This window comes from Phocoena phocoena, chromosome 3 (genome assembly GCF_963924675.1).
Source record: "Phocoena phocoena chromosome 3, mPhoPho1.1, whole genome shotgun sequence".
In the NCBI taxonomy this organism is placed as follows: Eukaryota; Metazoa; Chordata; class Mammalia; order Artiodactyla; family Phocoenidae; genus Phocoena; species Phocoena phocoena.
The window spans coordinates 108,241,192-108,268,227 of record NC_089221.1 but is presented as its reverse complement, the minus strand read 5'-3'; the positions used below and the strand labels follow the sequence as shown (position 1 = coordinate 108,268,227).

The following is a 27,036-nucleotide window of genomic DNA, read 5'->3' as shown; positions in this document are numbered from 1 at the left end:
TTCAGAACAAGCTGCTCTCAGAATGTTTTCTGCTGAAAAATGGAAAAGGAGTTGAGCAAACAAGTGTTCCAGTTCATCTGCAGCTATTGCAAGTGGGCCAGATGCTCTCCGCAGCCCACTCCAAGCCCCAGGCATCATGAAGACATCATCTTGCAGGGCATAGAAATGCCTCTCACAGAAACACAATCTTTCCTGCCCATGTCTACCCATCAGAAAGGGAAGGCTTCTGGCACAAACCACCTCAGTGGTGTCATTTTTCAAGCCATACAGACTCAAAAAGTCTAGAACTAGCCCCAGGGGGGATTATCTCACTTATTTTCATTGCCATTGTGATAAAATTCAAATACTTATCTAGAACAGAATACCTGGATGGGTCCTTAAACTCATGACTTCAGGGAAGATAATTACACCCAATTTTTTAATACAATTAACTTAGAACAAATGCCTAAATCATAATAATATACACCAGATTTCTAGTATAAATTTTTTGTTCTTCTTCCCAGAATTTAGCGAAAACACTTAGCTAGTAACTCAAGAATGCTCTTTGTTCATTTCTGGGAGGGGTTCCTCCTCTTTAATCACTCTGGTTGGCCTGGGCCTCTTAGATTTCTACCACCTGCTCTTGTCCCATGACGTTCTGTCCAAGAATGGCTATGGCTTGTGTTATGATTTTCAGATAATCCTCAACTTCTACAGCTGAAATTTATCCAGGATTATATATACAAGATCTTTATTGGTTGTGTTTTTACAGAGATTGATTTTCTCCACAAATATTGCCCATTTCTAGTGGGAAGAAATGTCTTTCTCTCTCTTTCATTTACTGTCCATTCACGTGCCTATGCTTTTGCCAATCCAAACGTGCCTACATTTTATATCTACCAAATTTTATATCTACCAAAAAGGGTTCTTACGAAGATGAAATACAAATATATAATATATATTTCATGCCCATATATACATACTATCCTCATATATGTATATATATACATGTCCATCGGTTTAAGAATACTTAAAATTTTATGTTTTACATGATTTTATTCAGCTGTTATGACAAAGGTTTTGTGATAAAGAGGGTAGATATTATCCAAAAATTGAGTAATGATGTATGAACTAAAGTTCGTAGTTTAGATTATTCCCTTCAGAGAAGAGTAATTATTTAACAAAAGAAAACAGTGGCCCAGAGTCTAGTTTCTTAGGGCTAAGCTAAGGAGCCCAGTGTCTTCTGTTTTGAAGCTGTGCCAATTTAGAGAGGTTTTAATCTTAATCACAGGACCCCTTTTTTAAGTATATGATTCTGGGCATGTTACTCATTATCAGTTTTTGTCTAATCTGTGGAATGGGGATGATAATACTATCCACCTCAGCTTGTTATAAGGACTGAATGAGGTTATTCAGGTTGAGTACCTAAGACATTGCTTTACACATAATGAGAGTTCAATAAATATCAATTATATTTGACTCAAGACATAAAATCTGTGTTTTTTCATCTGTTCACTTTGATGCTTTTGACTTTTTCTGATGTTGATTTCAAAAAAATAAAAAAGAAAAAATTTTTTTAACCTAAATTGCTTTAAAATTCCCTTGAAAAAATGCCTGCTGTTAAAATCTGAGTTGAAGAGGTATGGAAAAACACTAGTTCCGAGAAGTCATGATATCTGGATCCAGCAGATGTGTCCTCTGATACAGTGTTAAAGAGTTAGTGATGCAGCTCCTACTTTCAGAAAGTTGGGAGAATCCAATTAAAGAGATTAAATAAAACGGTGGAGGAGACTGGGAGAACAGTTTTTAAGACAGCTCCCATCATGGTCCATGGCCGTTATAATTTCTTCTTTTCCTGAATTGCAGAGGCCCTTCAGAAAGATCAAAGGATGAGAGCTGTGTTGCAGCTCTAGAGATTTGGGAAATGGTCAGGCTTGATGTTAACATGGAGAAGTGATATAATATTTGTGAATTATGCTCAGAAGGAATTGGCACTTTATGGACAGTCCTGAGATCCCGCTGCACATTTTACAATCAGCTCTTGGCTGAAGACAGAGCAAATGCACACGTCAGCTTGTTCCTGTTTCATTAAAAGTCGAGAGATAAGAACCCTCATTTGCCATAGGGAAAGTGATAAAAATCAGTCATAGAGGAAACACATTTCATTTTTCAAATCTGTTAGCAATGAAGGGAGATGAAAATACCTATAAAAATACTTAGCATGCCCCTTTAAATGTAAATCATCAAAAGGCAGCATACCTAACAGAGGACCACACGTGGAAAAAGAATATATAAAAGGAAACTGTAGCCTCTTACTAATAAAATAAATCAATTTTGCTTTAAAAGTCCTTTGAATATTCAAGTCATGGATCTTGTTCTTGAATATTTCTCACTAGTATTGACTATCCAGTGGGTTGAGAATGGATTACAAACCAAAGGCTACCTCACATGGGACACATTGGTTTCTAAGGCTTAAGCTTAGGTTTATAACCTGAAATGATTCTCTGGGGAAAATGAAAAGATTCCTGATACTGAAACAAAACAGGTTATGTAATGCAGATGACTGCACCTTGGATGAGGAATAAGCAAGTGTATGCTCAGAGATAAAATGAAAAACATCACCTTTAATGAAACCTTTTAGCCCCGATTTAAAGCTCAATATTTGAAAGGCAGTACTATAGTCAAGGAGGAGTTCAAATGTTGTTAATATGCATAAATATACATTGAAGACATTCATCAAAATTTCACTGAGAGACAAATGCTTCTAAAATAAGTATTGCCAATATGGTCTCTCATAAGTTACTCAAGCATTGATGTATATGCTTCTGCATATTCTTCTAAACTGGGAAATAAAGCAGTTTTATAAAGCTGCAAATGTCATGCAAAGATATATTTCTCACTTTTTTTTTTTTTTTTTTTTTTTTTTTGCGGTACGTGGGCCTCCCACTGTTGTGGCCTCTCCCGTTGCGGAGCACAGGCTCCGGATGCGCAGGCTCAGCGACCATGGCTCACCGGCCCAGCCGCTCCGCGGCATGTGGGATCTTCCCAGACTGGGGCACAAACCCGTGTCCCCTGCATCGGCAGGCGGACTCTCAACCACTGCGCCACCAGGGAAGCCCTATTTCTCACTTTTAATGACCTCTTTTAAAGCAATTATACGATACAGTATTTTTCTTACTGGCATGCAGAAATGAGCAAGGCTTATATTTAAAAATGATCTTATTATGCCTTGTCATGAAGAAAAGGGTTTAACATGCACGTAGAATGATTCTTGTAAGTACTTTCCATTATCTTTTTTTTTAAAATCATCTTTATTGGAGTATAATTGCTTTACATTGTTGTGTTAGTTGCTGCTGTATAACAAAGTGAATCAGCTATACGTATACATATATCCCCATATCCCCTCCCTCTTGCGTCTCCCTCCCACCCTCCCTATCCCACCCTTCTAGGTGGTCACAGAGCACCAAGCTGATCTCCTTGTGGTATGTGGCTGCTTCCCACTAGCTATCTGTTTTACATCTGTTACATACATACATATGTCAATACCACTCTCTCACTTCGTCCCCCTCCCTGTGTCCTCAAGTCCATTCTCTACATCTACGTCTTTATTCCTGTCCTGTCCCTAGGTTCTTCAGAACCACTTTTTTTTTTCTTTTTAGATTCCATATATATGTGTTAGCATATGGTATTTGTTTTTCTTTCTGACTTACTTCAGTCTGTATGACAGACTCTAGGTTCATCCACCTCACTACAAACAACTCAATTTCATTTCTTTTTACTTTCCATTATCTTTTAAACCAAAATTTTACCTGTGAAATTTTGTAGTCTCAAAGATAGAACATACAGAAAAAACTGAGTAGGTCACTACCTTCTATTCTAAAGGTTTTTCTTCCAGTATTTTATTAGAAACACGTGTATGTCTGTCTGAGTGTTGTACATATATTAGAAGCATTTCTCAAAAACATACCTAACTGCAGAGAAGATGATCTTATAATTTTCATAAATTTTAGCTATAAAAATGTTAATATCTTGTCTGAAATACTCTGAAATTTCACCTTGATATTTCTATTCAATGCTATATGAAGTTATATTTAACTGTGTTTTAAATTTGAGCTCTTGAATAGTCTTTAAAAAGAAGTATGATCCATTTAAGAATGAATGAAGGCTTTTTGGATCAAAGATTAAACTATACAAAGACAGGAGCCAGAAAATGGTAGTAAGGAGGGGCTGGCAATAGTCCACAAGGAACATGTAGTCAAATACTGTTTGAGAGGTAAAGTCTTTTCTTGAAATTGGAAATTAATCCCTTCTGGGTGGCCAAAGGTTATCACAGATTTAGGGAACATATAGGGAAAAATATAGACTCTAACTCTGATAATGTGCATGAAGTAGAAACTTGAATAAAGAGAGAAAGCAACAGGGTTAATAATGAAATGGGCAAGCTGAGTTTCAATGCCTATTGCTAAAAATAACCCTTAGTCAAAGTCTTACAGAAGGATAAAGATCACCAGGGTTTTAACACTTGATGAATTTAGTTGCCCTGCCCTGGAGCTAACTATGGATATTCTCAAGAAAAATTAAGAGAGAAAATGACAGGGTGTTGTTCTACTCAATTTAAAAAGAACTAGATGTGGTATCTTGTCTTGATTTGCATTTCCCTAATGACTAATGATGTTGAGCATCTTCTCAAGTGCTCATTAGCTATTTGTATATCTTATTGTTTATTTAAATAATTTGCCCATTTTTTGGGGGGGAGTTGCCCTTTTATTGTAGAGTTATAAATTTGTTCATGTTTTGGGGAAAATATGTTCACGAGAAAATTGAAAAATTGGAATCTTCATATGTTGCTGATGGGCATGAAAAATGGTACTGCCTCTGTGGAAAATATTTTGACAGTTTCTCAAAAAGTTAAGCATAAAGTTATATAACCCAGCAATTCTACTCTTAGGTACATATCCAAGAAGATCAAAAACAAATTCACACAAAAACTTGTACACTAACATTCATAGCAACATTATTCACAATAGCCAAAAAAGTGAAAACAACTCAACGTCTCTTAATGGATTAATGGATAAACAAATTTGCTGTGTTTATACAATGGAATATTATTCAACGATAAAAAAGAATAAAGTACTGATTCATGTTACTACATGGATGAACCTTGAAAACATTATGCTAAGTGAAAGAAGCCAGACATAACAGGTCACATATTATATACTTTCATTCATACGAAATAATCAAAATAGGAAAATACACAAAGAAAGTAGATTAAGGGTGGTGAGAAAATGGGGAAAATTAGGAGTGACTGCTAAGAGGTACAAGATATTTTGGGGGGGTAGTGATGAAAATGTTCTGAAATTAGATAGTGGGGATGATTGTACAATGTTATAAATATATCAAACCTACTGAATTATACATGTTTAAATGTATAACATAAAATGCCTTTTATGTTACATGAATTATATCTCAATAAGAAATGAACTACAGTTATAATAAGCATAGATTGGTACCTAATTGGCATCTAATTGTATATTGATCCATTTATAGGTTCAACAACACAATTTGAGAATTGAAAGTGAACTTAGCACATCTCTCAGAGATTGATATACCAGAAGCACAGCTTCTGACGTTTCAATAGAGACATTCCTGTCACAGCCAGCTATTGAATGTAGAAATGAGTTCTAAAGAAAGGACTTCATTTCTGACAATATTAATCAGGAATTTAGGTATAATACTGCCAACGAAAAAACAAACAACACTCCTGCAAACCAGTCATTGTTTCCCTTGCTGAGAATGCACTCAATAGAAGGAGATACCCAATCAAAAAATGGGTGGGATATCTAAATAGACAGTTCTCCAAAGAAGACATAAGGATGGCCAAAAAGCACATGAAAAGCTGCTCAACGTCACTAATTATTAGAGAAATGCAAATCAAAACTGCAATTAGGCATCACCTGACACCACTCAGAATGACCATCATCAAAAAAATCTACAAACAGGCTTCCCTGGTGGCGCAGTGGTTGAGAGTCCACCTGACGATGCAGGGAACATGAGTTCGTGCCCCTGTCCGGGAAGATCCCACATGCCACAGAGTGGCTGGGCCCGTGAGCCATGGCCGCTGAGCCTGCGTGTCTGGAGCCTGTGCTCCGCAACGGGAGAGGCCACAACAGTGAGAGGCCTGCGTACCACAAAAACAAACAAACAAACAAACAAAAAAATCTACAAACAATAAATGCTGGAGAGGGTGTAAACAAAAGGGAACCTTCCTACACTGTTGGTGAGAATGTAAACTGGTATAGTCACTATGGAGAACAGTATGGAGGTTCCTCAAAAAACTAAAAATAGAGCTACCATATGATCCAGGAATCCCATTTCTGGACATTTATCCAGAGAAAACCATAATTCGAAAAGATACACGCACCCCAATGTTCATTGCAGCACTATTTACAAAAGCCAGGACATGGAAGCAACCTAAATGACCATCAAGAGAGGAATGGATAAAGAAGATGTGGCACATATATACAATGGACTATTACTTAGCCATAAAAAAGAATGAAATAATGCCATTTGCAGCAACATGGATGGACCTAGAGATTGTCATACTGAGTGAAGTAAGTCAGAGAAAGACAAATATCATATGATATCACTTATATGGGGAATCTAAAAAAGGTACAAATGAACTTATCTACAAAATAGAAATAGAGTTATAGATGTAGCAAACAAACTTATGGTTACCGGGCGGTAGTGGGGGAGGGATAAATTGGAAGATTGGGATTGACATATACACACTACTATATATAAAATAGATAACTAATAAGGACCTGTACAGCACAGGGGACTTTACTCAGTACTCTGTAATGGACTATATGGGAAAAGAATCTAAAAAAAGAGTGGATATATGTATATGTATAACTGATTCACTTTGCTGTATACCTGAAACTAACACAACATTGTAAATCAACTATACTCCAATAAAAATTTAAAAATAGATGATTTTTATTACTGTTTTAAAAAATATATAAATATCTATATAACTTTTTCTGATTTCCAAGGTTTAATTTATTGTTTAGAATATTTTTTTATGAAGTTGTTGTCAAGATTTCCTAACAACTCAGTTCTTTTTGTTAGGATAGCATCTCCCAAACCGAGCTCTCAGAATCATTTTCTCTGAAAAATGTAAACAGGTAATCTGAAAACCAGCAAAAAGTATGCCTATTTGGAGTGGGGGGAAATTCTGTGGTCAGGTAAATTTGGGGACACTGCGTAGTCTAACATGTTCTTAGAGAATCAACAAAATTCTTATTACCATATTAAGATTTGACAGTCTTACTGTAAGAACCAAACATAACACAAGACAAAAACAAACCTGTTCAAATTTGTTTAACTCATCATTTCCCAAGTTTATTTGCCATCTCACCATTTTTCAAGGAATTCGATTAAAATCTTATTACTGTTCTTTGAATATAGTTTGATTAAGAACCTGGTTAGAGCCTAGCTTTGCTCTATTTCTAAGTCAGAGATAAACCTCTAGTTTTGGTTGGACATTTTTGACATTTTGTTTGGACAAACAAAATGCATGCTGCTTTTGCAAACTTCAGGACTATGTTTGGTAAAACATGTATTCACAATTGGGTGTTTATTAGCTAAAATACATGGTCTACAAATCCCTTATCTGTAGTGTGGTCTTTATATAAAAAGGACAGTATTACTTTCAAAGCATGTGTGCCATATCAGAGAGGTGTGTTATTTCTGGAAACATTTTAAAGGAATGTGGCTGCATTAAAGAATATATTCAATCAAGGTAAGGTTTCAGAATTCACCCTACAATGTGAGAATTGATTTGAAAAATGCTCAAAATCGCTAATAATCAGGGAAACGCAAATCAAATCCACAATGAGATACCATCTTACATCTGTCAGAATGGCTATTGTCAAAATGACCACAAATAGCAAATGTTGGCGAGGAGGTGGAGAAAAGGGAACCCTAGTACATTGTCAGTGGGAATGTAAACTGGCATTGCCATTATGGAAAACAGTATGGAAGTTTTTCAAAAAGCTAAAAGTAGAACTAACATGTGATCCAGAAATTCCACTCCTGGGTATATATCTGAAGGAAATGAAAACACGAAATCAATAAGATACATGCACCCCAATGTTCATAGCAGCATTATTCACAATAGCCAAGATATGAAAGCAAGCTAAGCATCCATCAACAGATGAATGCATAAAGAAGTTGTGGTATATTTATACAGTGGGATACTACTCAGCCACAAAAAAAGAATGAAAATCTGCCATTTGCAAAAACATGGATAGACCTGGAGGATATGATGCTAAGTGGAATAAGTCAAGGAAAGACAAATACTATATGTTATCACTTATATGTGGAATCTAAAAAATAAAATAAATAAGTGAATAAATAAATATTTAACAAATGAAACAGACTCACAGATACAGAGAACAAACTAGTGGTTACCAGTGGGAAGAGGGATGGGAGAGTGGCAAGATGGGGTAGGGGATTAAGAGGTACAAACTACTATGTATAAAATAAATAAGATGCAAGGATATATTGTACAGCACAGGGAATATAGCCAGTATTTTATAATAACTTTAAGTGTAGTATAATCTACAAAAATATTGCATAATTTTGTTGTACGCCTGAAACTAATATAATATTATAAATCAATTATACTTCAATAAAAAAAGAACTATTCAAAAAAAAACTCAATACTTTAGAAAAAGTGGTCTACATGAGACTTTAATACAGGTATACCTCAGAGATATTTTGGGTTAGGTTCCAGACCACTGCAATAAAGTATCACAATAAAGCAAGTCATACAAATTTTTTGATTTCCCAATGCATATAAAAGCTATGTTTATACTATATTGTAATCTGTTAAGTGTGAAATAGCATTATGTCTAAAAAATGATGTATATACCTTAATTTAAAAAGACAATTGCTAATAAATGCTAAACATCATCTGAAACTTGTAACAAAGATCTCTGATCACAGATCACCATAACAAATATATTAATAATGAAAAAGCTTGAAATAGCACAAGGATTAACACAATGTGACACAGACACCCAAAGTGAGCCAATATTGTTGGAAAAATGACACTATGGCCTTGACTCATGGTTGCCACAAACCTTCAATTAGTAAAAAGCACATCTGCAAGACTCAATAAATTGAAGCACAATAAAAGAGATATGCCTGTATAGCTTGTTAAATTTATGGACTCTAATTCAAACAGAGAATTTTTTAGGACAAGGCTTCCTGGCCAAAGTTAGTAAAGTTTGCTCATCACTGTCATTTATTGAAAACATAGCAAGTATGGAAAACAAACTGCCAAGTTCCAGCTTGCAATGAACTAAAAATTATAATCAAATCTGTAAGCTTTGCAAAATACTGCTAAGATTTCTACTCTAATCACTATTTTTTTCCCCACAAATATGACTGACTACTCAACTTCAGCTCTAACTTTATACTTTAGACAGTCCAAGTTTAATAAAGGTGACACCTGCCCTCAAGGATCTGATAGCCTAGGGGAAAAACAGAGAGGTGAAGCCTTGATAATGGAAGAGTATGCCTGTTGTTATACTAGTGTTATGCGCATCTAAAGCAGAAGGAAGTTTGGGGAACTTCCTGGAATAAGTGACACTTGAACAGAGTTTTAAAGGATGGGTAAGACTTAGGAAAGGCATTCAAACAGGCAAAGGGAATAATATGAATGAGAGTGAAAGAAGTGTAAAACAAAATGAGTTTGGTCAATTACTAGTAGCTGTGTATGGCTGGGGGAAGAGTGCATATAGGTGGGGCAAAGTGAAAAAGACCTTCATCAGTAGTGGGACGGAGATGTTCTGTTCGGAATTAGTACATGGAAAGAAAGAGTACATGGAATAAGAACAATTAAAAGGCTATCACAATAATCTAAGAAAGAAATGAAGAAGTTTAAATGAACTAAGTAGCAGAGAGAATGGAGAAGATAAAATGTATATTATGAAAGAGACAGAATCCCCAGTATTGGGGTGCTCGTGAGCTAGGACTGGAACGGCGCTATGGAAAGAAACTGGAAAGCTTCTAGGCCACCTCACAGGCCTCTAGTTTGGAACTCTATTGTTCTTCACTGAGAGAGAGAACAGGGAGAGAAGCAGGTTTGCAGAATAAAATACTTCAGTGTTGATCATACAGTGTAACGGGGCTATAAGCAAGACATTCTGGTCAGATAATGTCAAAAAATAAGAATAATGGATACATTGGGAAATAGGTCATGAGGGGAGTGGTGGACAGTGGTGGACACTGCAGATTGGCTTGTCAGGAGTTCCAGTTTCCCTCTCAAATGCTTTCCTGTACTGCAGAGGCTGGAAACTCCATGCTGCATTTTCCTCATCTCTTGCAAGAAATCAGAGGGTATCAGAAATGAACTTGATTTTGCTCATCAAATATATGAAAGTTGGATTCAAAACCAAGTAAGAGAGGGAAAGGTGAGGCTTGAGCTCATTTTGATGTTCAAATGGCAGGACATGGCAGAAGTGGCATGGTTCTGGAGACCAGAAGCAACTCCTGAATCTACAGCTTGTGGATTACAACAGTTGTGGCAGGACTTTTAATGGCCCAAGTTATAGATCGTTTTGCTATTTTTTCCCTAGAAGTTTAGCTTACAGTCTATTTCTTTACTTCGTCTAACCATTCTAGAAGAGTAGTAAAAATTTCCCTTTTAGATTAAACCAAATAATGTGTTTCTGAAACAATGTACTTCTCAGTAACAGGGATGTCTATAGGTCATGGGAAATGGGAAATCTGGGTTATCTTACCTGGAAAGAATTTGTATGAACACGAAATGGGAAGAAAGTGGTCCATGATTGACCATGGCAAAACAATTTTTATCTGTGGTCACTTGATGAGAAATGAAGCTGAACCTTTGTTAGACCTAGTAACTATTACACTGAACCATTTGAGTGAGAGTGAAAAATACAAACCCTGGGTGTGGTGGGAGTCTCCCTGCTTCTAACTGCGCTGGAGAAGAACAAAAATAACAGCATTATAATTATAAATTCTCAGCACAAGGCATAGTGAGAGAGCTTCTATGATATTCTTGAAACAATCTCTTATTGCTGGCTACAACGGCTGGTGCAGCCGAAAATCAGCAACAGAGTTGAATACTGTGGGATGTTAAATTACAGCATAGAACAATGATACTGAATGAGCGGGAGGGAATTGAGGATGAATATAAATGAATGCGAGATCTCAGGCCTTACAACTTCACTGGGGCACTTCTGCTTGCAGCTATTGTGGAATTTAACAGACCATTTATCCTGTGGAGAATACTTAGAAAGCCAATTACTAAATTGCTCTAAAATACAAAATCATCGGTTTGAAGGTATAGAAGTGCTCCCAGGCAACCAGACGATGGGAAACAAGATCATAAAGTGAAGAGAAGTGTGGATAGGTGGGCTGAACTCCGCTTTCCACTCAAGGTATTTGACAATTCTTTGCTGTGACATATTGGGGGTGGGGAAGGGAGGGAAACTAGGTGGAGACCTACAGACAAGAAGTAGAGACACTGAGGACTGGTTCAAGATGGCGGAGTAGAAGGACATGCTTTCACTCCCTCTTGCGAGAGCACCGGAATCACAACTAACTGCTGAACAATCATCAACAGGAAGACACTGGAACTCGCCAGAAAAGATACCTTACATCCAAAGACAAAGAAGAAGCCACAATGAGATGGAAGGAGGGGCGCAATCACAATAAAATCAAATCCCATAACTGCTGGGTGGGTGACTCACAGACTGGAGAACACTTATACCACAGAAGTTCACCCACTGGAGTGAAGGTTCTGAGTCCCTCGTCAGGCTTCCCAACCTGGGGGTCCGGCAACAGGAGGAGGAATTCGTAGAGAATCAGACTTTGAAGGCTAGTGGGATTTGATTGCAGGAATTGGACAGGACTGGGGGAAACAGAGACTCCACTATTGGAGGGCACACACAAAGTAGTGTGTGCATCAGGACCCAGGGGAAGGAGCAGTGACCCCACAGGAGACTGAACCAGACCTACCTGCTAGTGTTGGAGGGTCTCCTGAAGAGGTGGGGGGTGGCTATATCTCACCGTGAGGACAAGGACACTGGCAGCAGAAGTTCTGGGAAGTACTCCTTGGTGTGAACCCTCCCAGAGTCCACCATTAGCCCAGCCAAAGAGCCTGGGGAAGCTCCAGCGTTGGGTGGCCTCAGGCCAAACAATCAACAGGGAGGGAACCCAGCCCCCTCCCCCATCAGCAGACAAGCAGATTAAAGTTTTACTGAGCTCTACCCACCATAGCAACAGCAAACTCTACCCACCACCAGTCCCTCCCATCAGGAAACTTGCACAAGCCTCTTAGATAGCCTCATCCACCAGAGGACAGACAGCAGAAGCAAGAAGAACTACAATCCTGCAGCCTGTGGAACAAAAACCACATTCACAGAAAGACAGACAAGATGAAAAGGCAGAGGGCTACGTACCAGATGAAGGAACAAGACAAAACCCCAGAAAAACAACTAAATGAAGTGGAGATAGGGAACCTTCCAGTAAAAGAATTCAGAATAATGATAGTGAAGATGATCCAGGACCTCGGAAAAAGAATGGAGGCAAAGATCGAGAAGATGCAAGACATGCTTAAAAAAGAACAAGAAGAATTAAAGAACAAACAGAGATGAACAATTCAATAACTGAACTGAAAAATACACTAGAAGGAATCAATAGCAGAATAACTGAGACAGAAGAATGGATAAGTGACCTGGAAGACAGAATGGTGGAATTCATTGCTGTGGAACAGAATAAAGAAAAAAGAATGAAAAGAAATGAAGACAGCCTGAGAGACCTCTGGGAAAACATTAAATGCAACAACATTCACATTATAGGGGTCCCAGAAGGAAAAGAGAGAAACGACCCAAGAAAATATATGAAGAGATTATAGTCGAAAACTTCCCTAACATGGGAAAGGAAATAGCCACCTACGTCCAGGAAGTGCAGAGAGTCCCACACAGGATACCCAAGGAGAAACAAACCAGGACACATAGTAATCAAATTGGCAAAAATTAAAGAAAAATAAAAATTATTGAAAACAGCAAGGGAAAAATGACAAATAACATACAAGGGAACTCCCATAAGGTTAACAGCTGATGTCTCAGCAGAAACTCTACAAGCCAGAAGGGCAAGGATGTCCACTCTCACCACTATTATTCAACATAGTTTTGGAAGTCCTAGCCACAGCAATCAGGGAAGAAAAAGAAATAACAGGAATACAAATTGGAAAAGAAGAAGTAAAACTGTCACTGTTTGCAGATGACATGATACTATACATAGAGAATCCTAAAGATGTCACCAGAAAACTACTAGAGCTAATCAATGAATTTGGTAAAGTTGCAGGATACAAAATTAATGCACAGAAATCTCTTGCATTCCTATACATGAATGATGAAAAATCTGAAAGAGAAATTAAGGAAACACTCCCATTTACCACTGCAAGAAAAAGAATAAAATACCTAGGAATAAACCTACCTAGGGAGACAAAAGACCTGTATGCAGAAAACTATAAGACACTGATGAAAGAAATTAAAGATGATACTAACAGATGGAGAGATATACCATGTTCTTGGACTAGAAGAATCAATATTGTGAAAATGACTATACTACCCAAAGCAATCTACAGATTCAATGCAATCCCTATCAAATTACCAATGGCATTTTTTTACGGAACTAGAACAAAAAATCTTAAAATTTGTATGGAGACACAAAAGACCCCAAATAGCCAAAGCAGTCTTGAGGGAACAAAATGGAGCTGGAGGAATCAGACTCCCTGACTTCAGACTATACTACAAAACTACAGTAATCAAGACAATATGGTAGTGGCACAAAAACAGAAATACAGATCAATGGAAAAGGATAGAAAGCCCAGAGATAAACCCACACACCTGTGGTCAACTAATCTATGACAAAGGAGGCAAGGATATAAAATGGAGAAAAGACAGTCTTTTCAATAAGTGGTGATGGGAAAACTGGACAGCTACATGTAAAAGAATGAAATTAGAACACTCCCTAACACCATACACAAAAATAAACTCAAAATGGATTGAAGGCCTAAATGTAAGACTAGACACTATAAAACTCTTAGAGGAAAACACAGGAAGAACACTCTTTGACATAAATCATAACAAGATCTTTTTTGATCCACCTCCTAGAGTAATGGAAATAAAAACAAAAATAAACAAATGGGACCTAATGAAATTTAAAAGCTTTTGCAAAGCAAAGGAAACTGCAAACAAGGTGAAAAGACAACCCTCAGAATGGGAAAAAATATTTTCAAAGGAATCAATGGACAAAGGATTAATGTCCAAAATATATAACCAGCTCATGCAGCTCAATATGAAAAAGACAAACAACTCAATCCAAAAATGGGCAGAAGACCTAAATAGATATTTCTCAAAAGAAGACATACAGATGGCCAAGAAGCACATGAAAAGCTGCTCAACATCACTAATTATTAGAGAAATGCAAATCAAAACTACAATGAGGTATCACCTCAACCAGTTAGAATGGGCATCATCAGAAAATCTATAAACAACAAATGCTGGAGAGGGTGTGGAGAAAAGGGAACTCTTTTGCACTGTTGGTGGGAATGTAAATTGATACAGCCACTATGGAGAACAGTACGGAGGTTCCTTAAAAAACTAAAAATAGAATTACCATATGACCCAGCAATCCCACTATTAGGCATATAACCAGAGAAAACTGTAATTCCAAAAGACACATGCACCCCAGTGTTCACCGCAGCACTATTTACGATAGCCAGGACGTGGAAGCAACCTGAATGCCCATCGACAGATGAATGGATAAAGAAGATGTGGTACATATATACAATGGAATTTTACTCAGCCATATAAAGGAATGATATTGAGTCACTTGTAGAGACGTGGATGGATCTAGAGACTGTCATACAGAGTGAAGTCAGTCAGAAAGAAAAAAACAAATATCATATATTAATGCATATATGTGGAACCTAGAAAAATGGTACAGATGAACCAGTTTGCAGCGCAGAATTTGAGACAGATGTACAAAACAAACGTATGAACACCAAGGGGGGAAAGCGGCAGAGGGGCAGGGAGGTGGTGGTGGTGTGATGAATTGGGAGATTGGGATTGACATATATACACTAATATGTATAAAGTGAATAGCTAATAAGAACCTGCTGTATAAAAAAGTAAATAAAATAAAAAAAAAAGAAGTAGAGACACCAGCAGGGCTTTTGGCAACTGCATAGTTCCAGAGAGACAAAAAACTCGATTTGGGACAACAAAGATCCTGAAGAAAAGAGAGGCAGGGAGATGAGAGCCCTGCCCTTGAAGGGGTGTCTCCTCAAGTCATTTGCACAGAGATAGAGACTAACAAACCACATTGGAAAGCCACTGCAAAGGAGAATAGACTTTTAAGGACTCTCACAGTGTGGAGGATACAAAAAATTAGGGTAAATGCCCACCTAGGAGGCACTACAGAGTTTCACCTGGATTCCAGACTTAATTGCAACCCCACTAAACAACAGCTGTACTTCACTGAGATAATTAGGATCAATCACCCAGTCCACATACGTACATATCCAACAAAGATCATGTATCTGAATTTAAAAATAACCCCTGCAAACTAAGAAAAGAAGAGAGAGACAATGCAAAAACAGTAGGATTGGAGACTTGATCAGACATAGACAAGACTATCAGAGTGGGAATACCCATATTGTAAAAATGTGTTATTTATTAGCTATCATGGAAATGCAAATTTAAATTACAAGAAGATGCTGTACACACTCACTCGAATGGCTAGAAAATGAAAAGGGCAGGCTATACTAAATATTAGCAAGAATGGGATGCTACAGAAACTTTCCTATAAGTTTTCCTTTGCCTGTAGAATTGCAAATTAGTTACAGAAGCCATACTATTTGACCAAGTGATTCTAGTTTTCCGTACATATCTAACAGCAAGCTGCACATATATTAACCAAAACACATGCACGGATAGTCATAGAAGCATTATTAGCAACAATAATTTTGGAAACAATCCAAGCATCTTCAAATAATAGATTGTCTAAATAAATTGTGGTGTATTTCTGAAATAAAATACTATACAGTGTAAATTCTCAACTGGCAGTGATTTTGGTCCTCAGGGACATTTGGCACTATCTGGAAGACATTTTAGTTGTCACATCTGGCAGGAGTGCTAATGGCATTTAGTGGGTAGAATCCAGAACACTGCTAAACATCCTGCTTTATACAGGGAAGCTCCCACCGCAAAGAATTATCTAGTCCAAAATGTTTGTAGTGCTGAGGTTGAGGAACCCTGTGTATTAGTTTTCTATAAAACTACAGATTACTACAAACTGTTACAAACTAACACAAACTTAGTGGTTGAAAACAACACAAAGTTATTACCATACAGTTTCGCAGATCAGAAGTCCGGCATGGGATCCATGAGCTGAAATCGAGGTGTTGGCAGGGCTGTATTCCTTTCTGGAAGCTCTAAGGGAAAATCCGTTTACTTGTCCTTTCCAGCTTCTAGACGACATCCACTTTTAATTGTTACATTTCATACTTTATCCTGGACCACCTCCTTCATCTTAAAAGGAGAAAAGTCAGCCCAGTCCTTCTCAGATCACTCTCTCTGCCTCTTCTACTTTTAAGAACTCTCTCCACTACCTTGAGTTCACCTGGATAGTCCAGAATACTCGCCCTATATTAAGGTCAGCTGATTAGCAACCTCAATTCCATATGCAAATCAATTCTCCTTTGCCGAGTATTGCAACATTCACAGGTTCTAGGTATTAGGATTGTTGACATCTTTGGGGCCCATTATTCTGCCTACCTCCTCCTGCTACACAGCAATGAAATTTTGTACTGTTGCTACACAGAACGGCATGCATGGATCTCACATACATGATGGTGAAGAGCTGACACAGATGAGTATGTAATTTACAGTTTTGTTTATATAAGGTTAAAAAATGGGCCAAACTAATCCTAGTTTTAGTTTGATGGAAATTGAATAGTGATTTCCTGATTCAGCAGGTAGAGTCCCAAGCATAGCACAGGTGGTGGAGCTAGCAGTGTTAGCAAAAGCTGCCTAGTTATGAGAAGGCTTCCTGCTCCTACACTTGACAGGTCAGGACTCAGATAGCAGCTTCCTTGTTAGCCTATTCTGTGGGTAGTTTTGGGGGCTTTTCTAGAAGCTTACCCTAGTCTCCATTTCTTCAGCCTTCCCAAACATTCTGGAAGTGATTTAATCCTCTAAAACGAATCCTTTTCTGCTTAAAGTAGCTTGAGTGGATTAGATTCTCTGTAACTGAAAATTCACCAATATTATAAAGCATTAGCAATAGCTAATAAAAGCTCTTTGTCAGTTGGTATGCAGCATTGCCCTAATACTTTATAAAGATTATCCCATTTAATCCTAACAATCGTTAGGTATTACTGTCATCTATCATAAGTGGTACAACTGAGAATCAACGTGGTTAGGTTACTTATCCGGAGCCGGTGATGGTGGTATCAAGACGCAAACCCAAAGCCCTGGCGACCATGCGCCCCTCCTTGTACTTGGCTGTTCAGTTTCACTACCTTTTAAAGTAGAAACATCCAATATATTGACTTCACATAAATTCTTCCAGTAAAGATTTAAAGAGCTCAAAGAAGCATTTAGAGCTTGATTTGCCCTCACTCCTTCAATTTATGAGCTACGTGGTGTATCTGTCAGAACACTTGGTTGTAAACAGTGGAATCTGTTCTGGCTAGTTTAATTAGAAAAGTGATGTATTTGAGAATATCAGGTGGTTAACAGATTCACTGGGATACTTTGAGAAAAAAAAAGAATAGACTCAAAAGTGAGCTTCTAGCAGTAATACTCCAAATCGTGACACAGAACCAGACTATTGAGGAAACCGTACTCACTGCCTCTGTTGGGTGCCAAATACCACAAGTTCAACGTGACTGGCACTGTGGCCAGTGCTGACTGTACTTCTGTGGCAGGAACCCAGTCTTGCAACAACTGGGAAGCTAATGCTCTCCCTGCTCCCACCTCCTGCATCTAGTTGCTCCCGTTACTCATGTCTGACTGGAAGGCCCAGCAGATGTGTCTGACTGCGGTGCTCTGATCACGTACCTTCATCCTATCTGCAACAAGAGGCTGACAGTTTACTTCTGATTTCCACACTGGAGAGGTGATGATCATAGTGCAGACATTTCCCCCTGAAGAGGAAGGGCATACAAAACTGATGGGGGATGAAGAATGTAATAGATGTCCATCACAAACTGGGTTGAAGTTTAGCCCCTACTCTATTTTCTACCCACATACTGAAAGAGTTAAGGATTTACTAGTCCTGGGTGTTTTCCATCATCAGTTAGAGCTAGATACCATCGCCTTATATATTTTGAGAGGCTGTCGTTGGCTCTGCTCTAAAACAAACTGCTAGTTCAGAAGAAAAATCTTTCTTTAATGAAAGGTTACGGCAGAGAATATTCACTTCACCAATTATCCATCTCACTAATGAATAAAACAAATGTCATTAGCATGTTGCTGATTTCTCAGCTGTGCATTATTTTATTTTTTATTTTTTAATAGATCTTTATTGGAATGTAATTGCTTCACAATACCGTGTTAGTTTCTGTTGCACAACAAAGTGAATCAGCCATGTGCATACACATGTCCCCCGTAATTTTATTTTTGAGCCTATAGAGGCTCCTGTGTGTTTTGTGTTTGTAACGGAATTTTTAATACACAGATGTTAGAGTCATCTCACAAAAATAATAGAAGAATTATGAATCGGACATATAAATTTTAATCACCATCCCGTTTAATTAGGCTCATTTTCTTCTGAACACTTGATTTTCTGTAATGATTTCACTTCACTAATACTTCATAGATCTTTAAAAGGTCACTGTTAATAACCTTAGTGTGTATTTAGGATTTCAAAGTTCCACTTACTAGATGTACAGAGATGAACTGAGTATATCTTTCCATCAGTCAAAACTCAATTCCTTTCTCAGAGCTTCCACAGTTGGTGACTCTCCCCTGCCTTCCCTGCTGCCACTGGCTTGAAATAGATATAGTTAATACACATCCCCTCTTCAGGGAGGAACAAGGAATGCACATTTTTCTGAGAGTTAAAAATGATTTGTATTTTTCTGTATTTCTTAGATTTTTTATATGTTAATCTCTTGTCTAGATGATATCAATTAGCTGTATGGCCTTATTCACATAAGCATTTTAAGGCTTCCTTCAAATCCGATGATAGTTCTTTATTTCCATTGTTTATTAAGAACTATAAGCCTGCTTTATGCTAAGAAAGAGTAAGAAAGGTAAGTAACTAATTTAAACAAATATATATAGATCTTCCTGTGAAGATCTTTGTCAGATAAGTAGCAGATACTGAGAATATAGAGAGGGGTGTTAAAGAGACCACTTAACTCAAGGTACCTGTAATTAGACAAGAAAGACAGACACATGAAGATAACCACATAAATGGAATATTAAGCTGTTACCTAACTCAAGTCCGTGTGCCCGAGGCACAGTGAGGCCAAACAACACTAAAACGTCAGAGTTTGGAGCAGAGAAAGGTTTATGACAGGGCCACGCAAGGTGGCTCATGCCTTAAAAACCCAAACTCCCCCAAAGCTTTCAGCAAAGCCCTTTTACAGAAAAGGTGAGGAAGGGGCGTGGTTTGTTGTTGCAAACTTCTGGGTGTCTGATCCATTTTGTTTTTCTTGAGTTCAGGTCACAATGTTCCTGTAAATCTCCACCAAACAAATGTTATTCTCTGTTCTGACACGAAAGGGCAAGGTCCCAAGGCTCCAGGTCCAGACTCTGGCTAAGAGGAGGGGGTCCCTGGGCTGGACCGTTACCCGGCCCGGGAGTGTTTGTCCAGCACCCAGCCTGGGTCCTCCCACCCCCAGGACCAGGTCCCCAGACCCCACCCCGCCGTCATCACTGAGGGAGCCAGGTGCCCGGACCCAGCCGGCCCTCAGGCTCCTCAGGCCGCCCAAACGGGGCCGGGTCCCGAGGACTGCGACCCATGGAGACTGCCGCGGCCATTAGGTCTCGGAGGCGGCGATGCGGGAGAGGCTCACTGCCGCTTCAAGGCCTGCGCCGGGTCAGTGGGCAGCCGCGGCGAGGGCTCTGGAGCCCTGCGGGACACAGCCCTCAGCCTGCGCCCGGCCCCCAAGGTCATGCACCAGCCCAAGGCGGAAGGGCCTGGAGGACCCCAGGCAGAAGGCGGAGATCTGCCTCTCACAGTGCTCTCTGCCCCGGGGACCACAGCCTGGCTGTGGGCGGAGTGGGGTCTCTAACCTCCGCGCTAAGGGTCTCCCGTTAGCGGCTGTGTACCCGCCCCGCCCCTATTACAAAGCTACTTTGTGAGCTAGATATTAACGTTTCCTGTTACAAAAGCCTCACCCATCCTCTGTCCCCCATGCCCAACTCCAGTTACATCACCTCTCTTTTTTCCCTTTTAACCGAATTCTTGTGAGAGCTGCTGTCTCAAATTTTTCATCTTCTACTTTATCTAAAACTGTTTACATGTGAATTCTGTCAACCTCTTACCCTCTTGGTCACTGAAACATCTCTCACCAGGGTCACCAGAGCCCTCTCTTTCTCCACCCCTGAGCAGAATTTAACACCGCTGAAACGCTTGCCACTTGATTTCTGTGACACCACTCTCCTCACTTCCTTTCTTTATCTTTAGACATTTCATTTGGTCCTTCTTTGCAAACTCTTATTTTTATGTCTGTCCTTCCAGGTTGCCACTTCTTGGGAGTTCGTCCTCATTCTCCTCTTACTCTGTACATATTCTGGGACATTTCAACCATACCTACTGCTTAAATGATGATTTACACACCAAAGATTCTCAAAGCTCCAATATATCTTCATATCTATGTCCTGAAAGCCACACTCACTCTCCAGCTGCTGTGGGCATATCTGGATTTAGAAGCACCCTGGCACATCACCCTCCCACAATGTTCATAAGTGATCTCATGTTTTAGAACAGTGATTTCCAAATTTTGGTCTCAGTATTAACGACTATTAAACCTCCACAGAGATTTTATTACTGTGCCTTACCGCTATACATTTTTGTCACATAGCCTTTGAAAACTTTAAAAATTATTCATTTATCAAAACATAATAAACTCACTACACATTAACCTATATAACATTTTAATGAAAGATAACTATGTGTGGAAAGCAAAAGGCTTAGTGAGAAGAGTAGCGTTGTTTTAAATTTTTGCAACTGTCTATAATGTATGACCAAACACAAGACAGGTGGAGTCTCATATCTGCTTCTATATTCGAGCTGGAAACTTCTTTGTATAACTAAGAGTAAGTGAGAATTAAAAAGGCAAATGACATATAAATAATACATATGACACTGACTACGTACAAAACCTTAACCTCCTCCAATGCTAAAATTTATTATCCCCACGATTATACTAATAACCCTGACTTGATTATCAGAAAACAACATAATTTGAATTAACACCACAACCCATAGCTTGCTAATTAGTCTCACAAGCCTGCTTCTTCTTAATCAGTTCAATGATAATAGCCTTAATTTCTCATTAACATTCTTTTCCAACTCTCTATCTGCACCACTACTGACAATGACTCCTACCTCCGATATTATTAGCCAGTGAATCTCACCTACTCAAAGAATCACTGACCTGAAAAAAACTATACATCACTATAGTAATCATACTACAAACATTTTTAATCGTAACTTTTACCGCCACAGGACTAATTCTGTTTTACATTACATTCGAGGCCACACTAGTTCCTACACCTATTATAACTTGATGAGGCAACCAAACAGAACGCCTCAGTGCAGGACTCTATTTTTTATTCTACACACTAGTTGGATCACTCGCACTGCTAGTGGCATTAGTGTAGATCCAAAACACCACGGGCTCTCTGAATGTCCTAGTACTTCAATATTGAGCCCAAGTATTACCCAACTCCTGATCCAATGTCTTTATATGACTAGCCTGCATAATAGCCTTTATAGTAAAAATACCCCTCTATGACCTCCACCTTTGACTACAGAAAGCACACGCAGAAACTCCCATCGCAGGCTCTGTAGTCCTTGCAGCCGTATTACTAAAACTCGGAGGCTACGGCATACTATGAATTACATCAATACGCAACCCCCTGACAGAATTCATAGCCTACCCTCTTCTTACGCTCTCTTTTTGAGGGATAATCATAACCAGTTCAATCTGTCTACGCCAAACAGACCTAAAATCACTTATCGCATACTCTTCCGTCAGCCACATAACACTTGTTGTTGCAGCTACCCTCATCCAAACTCCTTGAAGTTACATAGGAGCTACCTCTTTAATAGTCGCCCATTGCCTCACATCATCTATATTATTCTGCCTGGCGAACTCAAACTACGAGCGAGTCCGTAGCCGAACTATAATTCTAGCCCGAGGCCTACAAACCCTCCTCCCCGTAACAGCCACTTGATGACTACTCGCAAACCTGACAAATTTAGCCCTGCCCCCAACTATCAGTCTAATTGGAGAACTGTTCGTAGTTATATCAACCTTCTCATGATTAAATCTCACCATTACCTTAATAGGAACTAACATTGTAATTACAGCCCTATACTCTCTATACATATTCATCTCAACACAACGCGGTAAATACATACACCATATCGGTAATATTACACCCTCCTTCACATGAGAAAATGCCCTTATGGTCCTCCACATTCCACCCCTCCTACTACTGTCACCAAACGGCAAAATCATCCTGGGCCTCTTGTATTGTAAATATAGTTTTAAAAAACCCACTAGATTGTGAATCTAGTAACAGAAGACTAAGACTTCTTATTTACCGAGAAAGTATTGCAAGAACTGCTAATTCATGCCCCCATGCTTAACAGTATGGCTTTTGCAGACTTTTAAAGGATAGTAGTTATCCATGGGTCTTAGGAGCCAAAAAATTGGTGCAACTCCAAATAAAAGTAATAAACTTATTTTCCTCTTTTGCCCTGCTCACACTACTGATACTAATCATCCCAATTATAATAACTAACACAAATTTCTACAAAAGTGATACATATCCATCATAGGTAAAAAATACCGTCTCGTGTGCTTCTATTACCAGCCTAGTTCCAACAATAACATTCCTCCACACAGGCCAAGAAATAATCATCTCAGACTGACACTGAATCACTATTCAAACCCTTAAATTAACACTTAGCTTCAAAATAGATTATTTCTCAATAATATTCGTACCAGTAGCATTATTTGTTACATGATCCATTATGGAGTTCTCAATATGGTACCTACAGTTAGATCCTTACATTAACCAATTCTTCAAGTACCTACTGCTCTTCCTCATCACCATGTTAATTCTTGTTACTACCAACAACCTCTTCCAACTTTTCATTGGGTGAGAAGGGGCTGGAATTATATCCTTCCTGCTCATTTTGACGGTGATATGGACAAGCAGATGCAAACACAGCTGCCCTCCAAGCAATCTTATATAACCAACCTCATTGGAGTTATCAGGTTCGTCATATCCATAGCACGGTTTCTGTTCAACACAAACACATGAGACCTGCAACAAATTTTTATACTCGACCTAAATTCCTCAAACCTCCCCCTTACAGGACCTGTACTAGCCACAGCCGGAAAATCAGCTCAATTTGGACTTCACCTCTGACCCCCGTCAGCAATGAAGGGCCCCACCCCTGAGTCAGCCCTACTCCACTCTAGCACAGTAGTTGTAGCAGGGGTCTTCCTACTTATCTGATTTTATCCCCTAACAGAAAACAAAAAACTTATTCCAACAATAGCCTTATGCTTAGGAGCCCTCACCACCCTATTCACAGCTATATGGGCTCTCACCCCAAATGATATTACAACAATCATCGCTTTCTCCACCTCAAGCCAATTAGGCCTAATAATGGTAACGATCGGCATCAGCCAATGCTATCTAGCATTCTTATACATCTGCACACATGCTTTTTTTAAGGCCATACTATTCATATGCTCCAGATCCATTATCCACAGCTTGAACAACGAATAAGATATTCAAAAAATAGGAGGCCTATTCAAGGCCTTACCCTTCACCACAACAGCCCTTGTTATCTGGCATCTAGCATTGACAGGAATGCACTTCCTCACCGGTTTCTATTCTAAAGACTTAATCATTGAAGCCGCCAGCACATCTCATACCAACGCCTGAGTCCCGTTAATAACCCGAATTGCCACCTCCCTCATATCTGTCTATAGCACCCACATCATCCTCTTTGCACCACTAGGGCAACCCCGCTTCTCCCCCCAACCCCCATCAATGAAAACAACCCCCTTTTAATTAACTCCATCAAACACCTACTAATTGGAAGTGTCTTTGCCGGGTTCATTATTTCCAACAATATCCCCCCAATAACAGCCCCCCTAATAACTACACCTTTATACCTAAAACTAACTGCCCTTACAGTAACTACCCTAGGCTTTGTATTAGCACTCAAAATTAACCTCAACACACAAAACCTAAAATAAGTCTACCCCTCAAATTCCATTAAATTCTCTAGTCTCCTAGGATACTTCCCCATCAAGCACCATCTACCTCCTTACCTAAACCTATTAATAAGCCAAAAATCAGCATCCTCTCTTTTAGACTTAATTTGACTAGAAAACATTCTACCAAAAACCACATCTCTTATCAGCTAAAACTCTCCACACTGATCTCAAGCCCAAGAGGCCTTAACACGCTATACTTCCTATCATTCCTCATTCCTCTCACCCTTAGCATGCTTTTATTTAATTACCACGAGTAATCTCCATAGTAACCACAACACCAATAAACAGCGACCAGCCAGTAACAATCACCAACCAAGTACCACAACCCCTATAGCCTCCTCACTACAAAAACTAGAATTACCAGTATCATAAATAACTCAGTCTCCCAACCCACTGAACTCAAACACAACTTCTACCTCCTCATCCTTTAAAATACCATTAAAAACTCTATTATCAACCCTGAAAGAAATGCCCCCCAAACAACCTTATTAGAAACCCAAACCTCAGGATACTGCTCAGTAGCCATAGCAGTTGTATAACCAAACGCAACTAACATTCCCCCTAAGTAAATCAAAAACACTATCAAACCTAAAAATGAACCACAAAAGTTCAACATGATCCCGCACCCAATACCACCACTCACAATCAACCCAAAGCCCCCATAAATAGGCGAAGGTTTTGAAGAAACTCCCACAAAGCTGATCACAAAAATAACACTTAAAATAAATACATGTCTTCCTTATTCTCACATGGGTTCCAACCATGACCAGTGACATGAAAAATCATCACTGTCATTCAACTATAGGAACATCAATGACCAACATCCGAAAAACTCCCCCTTTAATAAAAATCATCAACAATACATTTATTGACCTCCCAACCCCATCAAACATCTCATCATGATGGAACTTGGCTCTTTACTAGGCATCTGCCTGATCCTACAAATCCTAACAGGCCTATTCCTAGCAATACACTACACACCAGACACAACAACTGCCTTCTCATCAGTAACACACATCTGTCGAGACATTAACTACGGGTGAATCATTTGATACATGCATGCAAATGGAGCTTCCACGTTCTTTATCTGTCTTTACATTCACGTAGGAGGTGGCCTATAGTATAGATCCTATGCCTTTCAAGAAACATGAAATGTTGGAATTATTCTACTGCTTACAGTCATAGCCACTGCATTCATAGGCTATGCACTACCATGAGGATAAATATTCTGAGGAGCAACAATGATTACAAACCTACTCCAGCAATCCCATACATCGGCACCCCTCTTGTCAAGTGGATCTGAGGCAGGTTTTCCGTAGACAAAGCAACACTCACATGATTCTTCACTTTTCATTTCATTCTTCCCTTCATCATTACAGCACTAGTAGCTGTCCACCTACTATTCCTTCATGAAGCAGGATCCAACAACCCCACAAGAATCCCATCTGACACAGACAAAATCCCGTTCTACCCCTATTACACAATCAAAGACATCCTAGACACTCTACTACTAATTCTATCCTCACTAATACTAGTCCTACTTTCACCCAATTGCTGGGAGATCCTGACATATGGTGTTTTTTACCTTGCTGAACCCCTGAAATGGTTTCAGGGACCTCCAGGGGTCCTCAGATCACATTTCAGAACCACTGGTAAAAAGTTCTAAATAGCTGGGTTGACCCACATTAATCATTTCAGCTCGGTAGCTGTGACAGAGTATTAAAATGAATACCTAGTGCTGATAAAAGTACAGTGAAATGAGTGAGCCTGGGCCCAAATTGGGTAAGAAAGGAAAATAAGCCAAAGAGAAAACTGTCAGTCTGGCCAAGCCAGATTGGGGGTAACATGTAACATATACATATGAGAGGGTCTTGAGGACCATGCTGAGATGGAAGGATTATTACTTAATGATGTCTATGAAGGCATTGCTGAGATGGAGGGACAATGCCACAGCCAGGATAGCTATCAAGACACAAGAGCCTGCACTAATTTAAGGTAAGGGGTCAAGACACATTGTGGACAGTAGCAAGAGGAGTCAAGAACAAGGAATGAGGATAAAGTACAGGAAGAATGGGGGCCATCCAGGAAGCTACCTTTCTGAAAAAGGGGTAAGCATCAATTTTCACTGCACTCAACAAGGACCCAGCATCTTAACATGATGTATCACATCAAATACTAAGGAAATAGAAGCATCTCAAGAGTTGGGTACCACAATGGCAAAAATCGTTCAACCAGTAAGATGGTGCCGTTTTCTTCAGTAATCTCACGAATGTAGAAACAGTGGACAACTCCAATTCAGGATTTTCTGTGGTCCTTTTTCCTGACGCTTCCAACAAGATGACTCCAAAGGAAAGGTTTGCATTTGTTCCAGTTTGTCTAAATTACCCCAGGAGCAGAGCCACCACAAATGGCAAATCCAGTTATGCATTGTACAAAGATCCAGGCCATGAGGCAAGGGGCAGCTG

General features: G+C 39.1%; 1 pseudogene; it reads left to right on the top strand.

Annotated features, from left to right (window-relative positions):
• LOC136120239 (NADH-ubiquinone oxidoreductase chain 5-like) overlaps positions 1–24,828 on the top strand; it is a 67,140-nt pseudogene extending 42,312 nt beyond the window's left edge.
• The last annotated feature ends 2,208 nt before the right edge of the window (positions 24,829–27,036 follow it).